This window comes from Protopterus annectens, chromosome 17.part0 (assembly GCF_019279795.1).
Source record: "Protopterus annectens isolate FY-2018-M chromosome 17.part0, PAN1.0, whole genome shotgun sequence".
NCBI classification, from domain to species: domain Eukaryota; kingdom Metazoa; phylum Chordata; order Ceratodontiformes; family Protopteridae; genus Protopterus; species Protopterus annectens.
In genome coordinates, this window is record NC_056751.1 from 44,094,332 (window position 1) to 44,107,511 (window position 13,180).

The window sequence follows — 13,180 nt, forward strand, 5'->3', positions numbered from 1 at the left end:
CCCGGCCAAACAAGATTACATAGTGCTGTATGAGTTCATTCAGCAGGATTCCATTTTCAGCTCCTGTGTAGGCTGGCAGCCTTCCATGGGACATTGTGCCTGAAAGACATAAAGATCGACACAGGTGTGAGCAAGTCATGCAGCAAGGTTACCACAGTTATTAATACACATCACTGTCAACCCCCACCATATCAGCTACAACAAACTGTACACACAACTCAATAGGTATGGCTACTGCATACCTACCAGTGAGGCAGATATTGTACTGTACCATGCTTTGTGCAATGTGTTTCTAGCCATGTTCCCTGTGTGGACACTATCACTGCTGGCTGTTACAGTCTATTCACCTACATGTCATTGTCAGGGCCACAATGGTTCCATATGTGCCTGTGGTATGATTTCTATGTGTTTGCTGCACATCTGACATTCTGTGTTATTGCGGTTATCTATGCATGCTGTTGGACATGTTCTGGGATTGTGTAGACTATTACTACTGACACAATAGCATGTATACGTACTATTGGCCAGCAGAACCACCTCTCCAAAGTCATCTGCCCATTTACTAGGCCACATCACATGTGTGATGCACCCTGGGACCTCCTCATGTACTGGTCCAGCAATACTGTCAGGTGGAACCAACCCAGAGGATGTTGCCCCCCCCAGGGCACACACAGACATGTTCCTGTCCCCTGAGGTCAGGTCCAGGGTCTGTTCCATAACAGGCTCCACAGACACATGTGGGATGTGCTACATCACCTTGAGGCACCCAGTACACATTCACAGGGCCCACATGCTCCTCCTGCTCAGCCTCCAGGCAACACCATGGGGACATGGACTGCTGTTATGAGTAGCAGTAGGTGGGAGGCTTGTTCCCATTGTGTCCATATTAGGGCCAATGGGGCATCCACATCACAGACCACACACACACACACACACACACACACACACACACACACACACACACACACACACACACACACACACACACACCATCCAGGGTGTTTACCCACCACATGTGTCACATACCACCCCTGAAGGCTGTCCTGTATATCTACCAACCCTGACCACCTCCACAACTATACCTGCCATACTTCCCCATATTCCCATTCCATACTTCACAAGCAAGACCAATGTGGTGCCAACAAGGGGTTCACATGGGACATACCATTCCATGTTGCACACACTGACAGCTGTAGATATCTGTGTGTATTGCAATGTGTGCTGTTTCCTCACACATAGCATGCAGCACTGTGGTAGTAATCTAGGATACATGTATTTACATACATATATGTGTGTGTGTGTTTGTATATATGTAGTAGACATGTGCATATAGGTATATATCTATATATGTGTTGATATATGTGATGCATATATGTGCTCATATATATGTCTACACATGGGTATCTGTATATTTGTGGACATACCTGTAGATATATATATATATATATATATATATATATATATATATATATATATACACATATATATTTGTACACATATGCATACCTATATGTGGGGTACATTCAGACATCAGGTCCACAATCTCACAACACCTTCCTGCACAGCTGCATTATTCTGCCTTGCTACAACATAGACAGGTGCCACATATGGACAGAGCCTGATTTTAGGGGGGTATATGTAGGGCCAGATTGCAGGTAACCCTATTACACACCTATGGCATTCCTGCATGCTACAATACAGGTTAACCTGAGTATCCTTCAAGAGGTAGGCTGTGGAACCCACATGTCCATCATTATGGCATTACTTCTACCACCAGCTATTGGTCACATAATATACATGCTTCCCATTACACAACACACACTATAATGGCTTACATCTTATCAGTCAGTGCTGCTCTGCGTGGTTGACGGGTATGACCCACTACACACAGGGATGGACTCTATTGTCCTTAGCAGTTGTTCAGCTGAACATCATTACAACAGCAACTACTGAAGGCACATATAAATCATTCCACATCATCTATCCCATTATTATGGACCAAGTACTAATGTCAGTTACATAAATATATACTTCACATACCTGTTCTGGGAATGCAGACTCTTCTGGAGGTTTTTTTTTCTGTGCCTTATACGCACACTCTCTCTCTCTCTCTCTCTCTCTCTCTCTCTCTCTCTCTCACTCTCAGTCTCTTTCCAGTAAATGGAATGAGTGTGATACACATGATCAGGTGATGGCTTCTGCACCAATCAGTCTCCTCCACTTGCTACCTGTATGCAGCATGATGTGTAGTACTTCCAATTATCACTGTCATGGCAACCAACTAGTATAAATTCCTACATCATGTGGGCATGGTCCCTTTACCTTTCCTGTATGATGAACATCCTTCCTGTGTGTGGGCAGCAGTGTTACAGACAGCAGGTAGCAATACCTCTTACAGGAGAACCTGCACACTCAAGCCAGCTACATATTTGTAGGAGGTTCCAGAACTACAGACAGAGTATGAGTAGTGTTGTTGTATGCATTGTATACCACCGGTATTATAGGGTTTGTGTGTACATACTAGTTTAACTTGGAATGCAGTTTGTCTGCATAGCTCTCAACTGTGGGCCTATCCTCTTGATGGCCAGAGGTGTGCCTATTATATTTTGCCTGTCCACCACACAGGTCTTGTGTCAGATATATCACTGGCAGTGTGTGTGTTGAGTGCTATCAGTATATAGCTACATCCATTTCTGTTTCTAACTTCATATTCCTGACTAAGGGTATGTTGCAGACTATCCTGTAACACCAGCAACTTGCTTAGTGTATGACAACAGTTTTACACATATGGGCCTGTGTTCCAGCCTCTGTTTTCCACCTACATACCAGGCTTTGTACATATGACATGCTGTCAGAGGTTATGTAGTAGGCTGTGAGTATATCATGCTGCCATTCCTGACATCAGTCCACTGCTGTTGCGTCCCTGTGGGGTTGGGTCCATACATGTGTGGGCTTTACCTACACAATACATGTGTGCCCTTATGCACTCCAGAAGTCAGTGTATGTAACAGTGGTATATGGCTCTGTATTATTGAGTCTGGGGGGGCACCATAACTAACCTAGGCTGTTACAACATGTGGGGGTATCAGGGGTAAGCTGCCTTAAGGTATCTAGATGTACATTACCATACAATTCACCTTGGGTAAATGCAGGCCTACTGCCACCTGCCATACAGACTGTTCTGTTTGTCAGTGTGATTGTGATGGTGTCAGTTATGCCTTGTTATGTAACAGATACATCCCATTGTGTCAGCTGAGGTCTTTACCCCCTGTGGATTGTGTACAGAGTGTAGATAGACGCTGCTGGACTATACATCTGCATTACTTACTGTTGATTGATTGGTATCCTGTGGTCCAGTCTGTCTTTACTATTGTACTACTTGAAGGCCTCGGTCTCGAAAGCAACATATGTAAACCTTTCCAGACTACTGTATTAATATAACTGTTTCACAGTTGCATTACTCTGTTTATATGCATGTCAGTGTCTAAACAGCTATATGACATGGCATATACAACTGTAATAGTACACAAATAAAGCTTTCCCATGTATGCAAACCTGTGTGTGGTGTTATATCCTTTGTCCTCTCTGTGGGTATATGTTGTAGGCTACAGTTGTCATTTGTATGGGTGGCTCATAGAGTGTCCAGTTGGTATGGTGGTAACTGTAGGCATAGTGGCTGTTCTATATTGTGTGCACCTTCTACATATGTATCTTCCTATACATATGTCTGTGCAAACTTTAGAAATACTTCAAAACTAATTGGTTATGTCCTAGCAGTAACCCCAACTAGTGACCTCTCTATTTCGTAGGTGCCTTACCTTGAACCACTTCTAACTTTTTTCTACCACTCCATTTCAGGAAGCGTCACTTGTATAACTGCTGCTCAGTGTATCTTAAACCTGAATGTAATGTTATGCATGTTTAACTTTGAAAATAATGTTAAGTTTTGTAAAGTGTTTTATAATAAGTACTATATGTGCTAAATGCTGGTATTGCTTATGACTGTAATCTGCTTGAAACTAGCATTTACTAAATGTTCAATTTGTAATATTATCTTGGAGATTTTCTCCCCGGGCCTCCACTGAAAATGTACATGCATCCAGTCGGACTATCCTGGTCAACAAATGTAAAATAAAAATAAAATAAATAAACAAATAAATAAATATGTATCCTAGGGATGTTGATTGCTTCCACATTGTACATTCCCTAAGGTAGCCAGACTATACTGCATGATATGTTACTCATACAAGCCTGACATCATACAGGTGGGATGGAGTACTGTTAACATCTTGCACCCATGTTGTGTCAGATCCTGGTTATGGGATCTGCACCAGTTGGTAGTGTATTGCAAGGCAGACATATTTGGCTTTGGGGGGGATACCTATACGTACAAGACATATGTTGTTTGGGCCCCCTCAACCCCATTAATGATGCATGTGGACATATACGTTTTTATGTTCCCATTTTTATCTACAGATGTATGTCTGTATATACCTTTATATATATATATATATATATATATATATATATATATATATATATATATATATATATATATATATATATATATTTATATATATATTTATATCTATATATAGTATTGTATATATATATTGCTTTATATTTAATTATATAAATTATATATATATATATATATTTTTATTTATATATATATATATATATATATATATATATATATATATATATTTTATTTATATATATAGTTTTATATATATATATATATATATAGACATATAGATGTAGAGATATATATCTCTATAGATGTATGCATATGTATATATATATATATATATATATATATATATATATATATATACACACACACACACACACACACACACACACACACACACACACACACACACACACACACACACACATATATATATATCTGTATATATATATATATATATATATATATATATATATATATATATATATATAAAAAACTATATATTTCTATATTTGATGGACATGCTCCACCTAAAGAAATCCAAGTCACTGCGAGCCACGTGCTCTAGTGAGCTAAACCTCGCCACAACAATAAATAGAACATGCTGGAGGGATAGATTCCTGTCACAGAGACTCCCCATGCTTTGGAACAAAATTCCAAATTACATCAGGCAGAGCCCCTCACTAACATTCTTCAAGAGAAACCTTGACGAGTGGATGGGTAACAGAAAATACACCCCTGGGATCACTTCATTGGCTCTGCTTGACAGAGGATCAGTTAATTAATCAATGGGGCGGTGAAGGCCGAACACTCTGGCTAGGCTTATAAATGCTCTCGGGCAGATAGCCTAGTACCTACCTATGAACCTATGAACATATATATATATATATATATATATATATATATATATATATATATATATATCTACATATATAGATATGCATATATCTATTTAGATATAAATATATATATATATATATATATATATATATATATATATATATAGATATATGCACACACATACATCTACATGTTTAAATACATTTCCTGTACTGCTGAATAACTAGGCTGGATGATATGTTTGTGAAAACATCAGAGTTATGTGTATCTGACATGGCTTAGTGGTAAATCACTTTGGCTATGTTGTGCAGGGTCCTGGGTTCAAACCTTGCAGAAACTGTTTATTTTTTTGTTGGGCAGAACATGGGTCATTGGATACAGATTGATTAAGGCACTTTTAAGCAGTTATAAGCGGGTTTGCGTGGAGGTAAGCACTGCTCACATCCGGTTACAGTTTCTTATACTCAGTTAGTTTCTAAATTGCTTAACCTGAGCAGGGATTGCTAACCCGCTTACTGCTGCTTAAAAGTGCTTACTCCCACCTACCCTTGCACTAATTTCTTTAAACGAAAAGAAAAAAGGGTTGATGGGAAAGTGGTGAAAAAGGGGCGCAAAGAGGGAAAGACAGTGGAGAAAATAGCTAGGGATGTGCAGGAGGGTGTAGGGGAGGTCCATAGCTGCCATTTCTTCTACAGCAACAGCTGTGCATATACACTGAATTTGGAGGTAGGTTTGAACACTCAAACCCCTGAGAGAGGGGTGAGGAGAACAATAATATGTTGTGATGCCAATTAGACCAGATTACATGTGTCCTGTGGACACGTGTGCAAAATGGGCAGCTATGTATGGGACGATATTTTTTTTGGGAACAGAATGCCCATTTTTTTCAGGTGAGAATGGGATGTTCGGGAAGGATAGTAGGTATATTGGGGGAGGTAGATTGGGTAGGTTAACAGACAAGACAGACAAGATGCATACAGGGGTGGTATATGACACATGTGGGGGGGTAAACACCTTGATGGAGAGGGGTGTTGGGAAATCAGAAGCCCATGAGCCCCCTAGTGGAAACAGTGGGATTGAGATCCCCACCCGTGGGAAGTCACCACTGCACCTTCACAGCCCCGAAGGTGGCTGTGCTGGGGGCTGAGTTGGAGAGCTATGCCAAATCTCTAGTCATGACACGCGGCCATTGAGCTGGCATAGATGATCTCCAAACTGCTGATCGAGCTCTCTACACACCACGACCCAGACCTGGCAACGGGTGACAGCTTCCTGTCCACTCCCGCTCCTGGGAGGGATAAGCCCCATCCCCTTAGGTGGTTCCACCCGAAGGTGGTGCAGGACCAACGGACAAGGAGGTCCCGGGTTGGGCCCCAGACATGCTGGTGACTGGTGCCACGGCCAGCTGAGGTGGGACTTTCCTAGTCAGTGCTGTTATCTGTACCTTACAAGTATTACTACACTACCCTGTTGCCTTAGTTTGGACAGTGATATGGCTGTCGTCATCTTTATACATGAACTGGTTTTACCTGCAGTATACATCTCTTACCCGGTATACCTGTGGATGAAATGTTTGTTAACACTAACTGTTTCTTCACATAATCCCAGATTCCAGGTTGACATTGTGCACATACCTGTCCATCTCTTTTTACACAGACTCTGACCATGTCTTGACCACATGCAGGTGAACCGGGACATATCTAGACTATTGCCCTCTTCAACCTTTAGTGACTTACAACACTCTTATACAGGATTTCCTACACAGTTATATTATGTAGCACAGTGTGGGTGAAAGTGATCAGTGATACCTTATTATTCAGAGCAACTGCAACACTCACAGTTCCATACAATACCAGAGTAAACAGTACCAGTACAGAGTTTCAATCTTTTATTTCTTGGCACAGTATTTGTATCCGATGTACCTGTGGGAGCAATGTTTGTTATCACTACCTGAATGTTGCCACACAAAATACCAGATTTCACATTAGTATTATGCACATACATCTCACTCTGTTACTGTACACACTCTAGTCACAGCTTGACAACATGGGGGTGTAGATAGGACATACTTGGCTTATTACTCTCATAACAGTTTCTGGAGTTGCTAGGGTGACACGTTTGTTCTCATAAATGTGTGACAATCAGTTGTATTTCCTGCTTGCTGCCTGAACATCTGGGATCATCCCACTGACTTCCCAGGGGACAGGGTGATAGGCAGCAGATATGGGCCCATATACTAGACATTCTGGACATATCTTTACAGTTCTGGGGTGAGATTCTGTATGCAGACTACTACCACTCCCAGGATTCGAACCATGGCTGTGTGGGCTAAAAATATGACAGTTCACGTCTCAGTTGTGTGTGCTATTTGAATTTAGTTGTCTGTCTTTTCACTGTTTTCTGTCTATGTGTTTCTCAGTTGTACTACATGACCTCTGGGGATTACACCAGTCATATACAGACATCCCTACACATTTTATTTATGTTGCACAGTGTGGGTAACAGTGCTTAATACAACAGTACCATTAAATGATTGCATATCTACATTACCATATGATACCAGAGTATACACATGCAGTCCAGCAGTTAGACCTTTACTGTCAGGCTATTATGCTTTTATTTACATACAAACTATATGAGACTCTTCCTGCCATATTTCCCAGTGTATGCTGTACTTGCCTTAAACAATACAGGTTTTATACTGTCAAGTCCCTTACTAATGCTTTTAGATTTATATCTTATGACAGTACATGCAAGAGTATTACTGACCTGCCTCACGTCGCAACTTCTGCAGGCGACAGCCATGGCCTCCTGTTTCCAGCCTGCTCACATGCCACTGTGAAGGACATAAGAGGAATATTTAGCCATACCTATCTATAATATACATATGCTGCCAATTATTACACACATAGTGGAGTGATAGCCCCTGTCGTCCTAGCCTCTTGGATCCACTGATCCAAGAGATCCCCCTTACACTGCTTCAGGTCAGCATAGTGATGCCTGACCTGCTCACCAGTTCAGGGCATGCCAGTGACACTGGTGAGGACAGGGGTGAGACAGTCCCAGGCTTCCACCTTATATTGGGAACCCTGGTACTGGCCCTGCAGCAGTCTATGCTCATGGTCTTTGACAAGGAGTCCTGCCATGACTCTGGACTCGTGGATGCCCCAGTGCTGTGCCCGGAAGCACAGTCCCTCTCCCCTTTCTGCCATGGTGCCTGCAAGGGGAAGCTGCAACCAGTTATGAGATGTATCCCTGCCTGTTGGGTTTAAGTAGGGCTGAATTCCCGCACTTTGCTGTGATTGGATGCTTTTGAAAAGTCTAAGCTATGGGCAAACCTGCTTATCTAAGGCTGGCATTGTTTAAAGGGATATACCACTGGGCACATTGAGTTAGCTGGCCTACACATTGCTTACACCTCCTAAGCTGGCCTGTGCAATGCTTAGCGTTGCTTAAAATTGACTGTGCATTATATTTGCTTTTTGGCATTGATTTATTATTCATTACATCTTATATATATGTCTGGTATCCATGATTCATGTGTACGTACACTGTATGGGGTCCTTGTGTTTAGTAGGGGACTTCAACACTCTATTACATTTACACCTCACATCTGGGTGTACTTCAGTCCTCCAGTTCGTATATTTATGTTATGCAGTGGGTTATAGAACATATGACTGTATATTGATTCCTTTCACATGTTCAGTTTGATTTTACTATAGTAAGGGTTTTTTTGGTGATACCTCACTCATATGTACTGCTGTAATGGCTTGGTGGTTAACTACTGTGACTATAGTATATAGGGTCTTGGGTTCAAGCCTGCAAGGCTGTTCATTTTGTTGCTGGGCAGAACAGCGGCTGTTGTTTACAGAGTGCTTAAGGCACTTTTAAGCACTTGTAAGCTGGTTTGCGCGGGTTTGCATGAAGGTAAGCAATGTTAACCTTTGGTTAAATATGCTTACAGAGAGTTAGCTTCCATATTGCTTAACCTGTGTGTGCATTGCTTACCCCTATGCAAATGGGCTTAAACACGCTTACTGGTGCTTACATATGCTTACTCCTGCTTACTACTGCTTAATAGTGCTTACACTTGCTTACTAGTGCTTACTTCCGCTTACCACTGCACTGATTTAGACAGTAATGTCTAATGGATCTTGGGAAGTGGGGGATTTGGAAGCTGTATGGAGTTATCATTCATTACACATTTTGCCTTCCATTTGTATCCCTGATTCCTGTGTACATATACTGCATGGGGCACATGTGATTATCCGTGGACTTTGCAACATTATGACACTGACACCTCACATCTGCATTTAATGCAGTACTCCAGTTCACAAATATGTTATTTAGTAGGTTATGCAACTAAAATATTTGGTCATAACATGATTTGGATTTGAAAGTGCTGCAGTGGGACTCGAACCGGGAATGCCTGCTCATAAGGCGAATGCTCAGCCCACTACACTATTGCTATACTGCTTCATTTGCATATATCTTCCTTGTTATCCACTTCAGCCATTTAAGCTGTATTAACCGTAGCTAAGTGATGGGCAAACCCACACACCTACGTTTAGATTTAATCGGATTCATAAAATGAATAGTATGTTTATATTATTTGTATTTACTATTGCTGTTGTACACGTGGGGGAATGTTGCTGTGGGTATGTGGACATCTATGAGCGGTCTCGCTCATTCTTTTGGGCTTCTGCTGTTCTTCATTGCAGGGGCGTGTATATTCTGAGGGCTCTGCTCTCAGATACGCCCTCTGCACTCTTACATGCTCTGTGTAACATTACGCCTTCATTAATATGCATTAATATGCATGGCTAGATAAGCTAGTCCTGCATGGAAGATTAGTAAATCCGGGGGAATGTAATATTGTTCTTTAATAACACTACTGTGTCGTTATATACTTTTTTTGACTATGTCATTGTTAATCAATAGAATAAATCTGAGTTCCTCCACCTTTGGGAGTTAAGTTTTTATTATTCATGGGAAAAAAAAGTACTACTCATAAAACCAATGTCTCTTAGTGAAAACAAATGTAAATAGTTGGGCAATCATTAACATTTCCTTGCTAAGCAGCAAATTAAGAGCTTCTACCTAAATTGCATACAGCATAATTATGGCTTCTTTCACTGAATGCCATTTTAAATAAAATACATTTTTTTTTACTGTTCACAACTTACAATTAACCATGGTTCAAAGTTTATACATCACAGAGTGCCCCCAGCATTACTGATGTGACCTACATGGTTGTCTAAAAACTCATAGTTATCAAACATTAATGAGCAAAACAAAACACACAAACTGACATGGTATACTGATAACTCTCAGTACATTAGCAGCCTTATATATTATATTATACTCTAGCATGCCATCATCATTCAAAAATGTGCACATTGATTGGACAGCCCAACCAGCGTAACTGCTGTAAATCGAGCACATACCAATAGAAAATGTCCAGCCACTGAAGTACCACTGAGCGATCAGGGTTTTCTATGGGCCTATGCTTTACAGGACAACAAAATGCAAGAAAAATCAGACACATTCTGCAAAAATGAATAATCAGAAACATACCTGATTTTCCTTGTACTTAGGCTGTCCTTTGTAAATCTTGGTCAAAGAAAGAAAGAAAGAAAAAAAATCTGAGATTTTTCTCTTCTCCATTGCTTCTCCTCCACTGTACTGATGTATTGTGCTAGTGTGGGAATGTCAGTCCCATACGCATGTGCAGTACATCAGTAAACAAGGAAGAACATGGAGGAACACTACAGTGCCCTTATACAAAGATTATTTAAGAAAGGTAATCAATTCCTTTCTTAAATAATATCATTGTATAACAGCAATAACCCACTCCTGAATGTGGGTAATGCTGGATTTACCAACAGCTAGCTTTGTTTGAATACTTGAGCTTTGCCGTCATGATCAAACCACACCAAATAATGGGTAAATTCAGCATTACTCACACCCATTCATGGGTTATTGCTTAAGTACACTGTCTTTACCCAAAATTTAACCTTTCTAACACACACCTACGTACTTCAGCATAAGAGGTCATATGCTAAAGCCATTCTCCAACACTCATCATAGCAGATTAAACTAACAAAGAAAAAATATATTCTGACAGAAACCTGAGAAGCCAAAATCTGCCACATGAAATGCTCTGTGGATAGATGACCCCAATATTTGATATAACTATTCAGTGTGTTTGCATGCATGTAAGTAGGACATTCCCAGTGCTGTCATGTGTTACTACTGATGCATCAGCATTTCTAGTGCACTCCAAGTCAAGAAACCCAGACAAAAAAATTACAGATGTTCAAAAGTAGTATCCCAGCCAAAGTAGTGCGTAACAAGAGAAGGCACAACTTACTGACAAGCAAAGGCAAATGAAGCATTGGTTATGAGTCACAATCTCTTAGGCATTCATTTCACCTCTGAACAAATTAAGAACAATAATACACCGTTTTTATTTAAAATGAAGCTGGGAGAGGGATACTCACTTCCATATTTCGCATCCACTATTGAACGATGTACAGGGAGTTGGGATGTGATATGTCTACTTGAAAATAGATGTTCAAATGTCACTTTTGTCCTAAAAATGCTGTCAAATGTGAAAATCCAAATCCAGTTTTCTAAGTGTGATGGTAATGGAGGAGAGGATACAGAAATCTGCAAGGTCCCTCAATTCCCTTGCACAATGTAATCAAGAATAACGTTGGTGCACTTCAGGGGAATGTGAGAAAAAAAAAGGCATATTTTAAGTGTCACCAGTCTTTGTTTCAACCAAACATAATTCAGATGTCTGTTTGTTGACTAGACATCCACCTACCAACAGAAAAGTCCTATTAGAAGGATAAAGAGCAGAAAATATTTATCCAACCAGCATATTAAAAATCAAAAATGTGAAAAAAAGTTTTTTTCACAGTTAAAGACAACATCAAAATAAGAAAGTTTAATTAATAGATGATGCTGAGTACCCATTTTTGGAAACCACTGACAGCCAGGCCACCTTGCTGATGACAGCTCACTTTTGATACAGGACACCAGGAGGAGAACTTGGGAATGACAGGAGCCATGCCTCAGCATAGTCACAGGTTGGAATGGGGGTTATCCTTTTTTGGGAAAGGAACCCCTCTTTTAAGGTTTGGCAGAGTTCTTGTCCTACCAATTCCTTTTGGTGCACTGGTTTTTGTTCAGCTGGGACTCCTGCTTGTTGGGCCACTGAAAATTATCCTGCTGCCTGAGGAAAACTTGGGGATATGGAACGTTTTAGATGCCCCTTTCCAGTGTTTTAAGATCTGATTAGCTGCTGTACCAAGCACAAATTCAAACGGAAAATTCATAATCTCATTTTTAACTCATCAGAAAAGTTTTGGCTGTGCAACCAAGAATACTTCCTTACCACCACTGACATCACTGCATTTCTAGGCATGGTATACCCCCCCCCCCCCGACACTCTCTAAAGTATGTTTAGACACTTGTTAAAGATTGGAAACAGTCGCTCTGCTCAGCAGGTAACAACGCAGTGAACTCATCTAAACTATATATACACCTCAACAGACTTCCACAAAAACACTGGTGGTTAAACACTGTGAAAGCTACCACATCGGACTGCATCACCTTGTTTCCATGAGATTCTAGCCACTTGGTCTAGTTTACCTTTAGGGACTGGGTTTGATGAATACATGGGTCTTTTCATTGGCAAGGGTCACCGGAGACACCAAAGAAGGATCTGTAGCCAAGGGGGCTTGGAGGCAACACATAGCTGAGTACACTCTGAATTTCTTAAACATTTTTTTAGGCTCATTCAGCAGAGAAGAATTACAAGCTCTTTTAAAAAGAGATCCTCCAATACTGGGATCA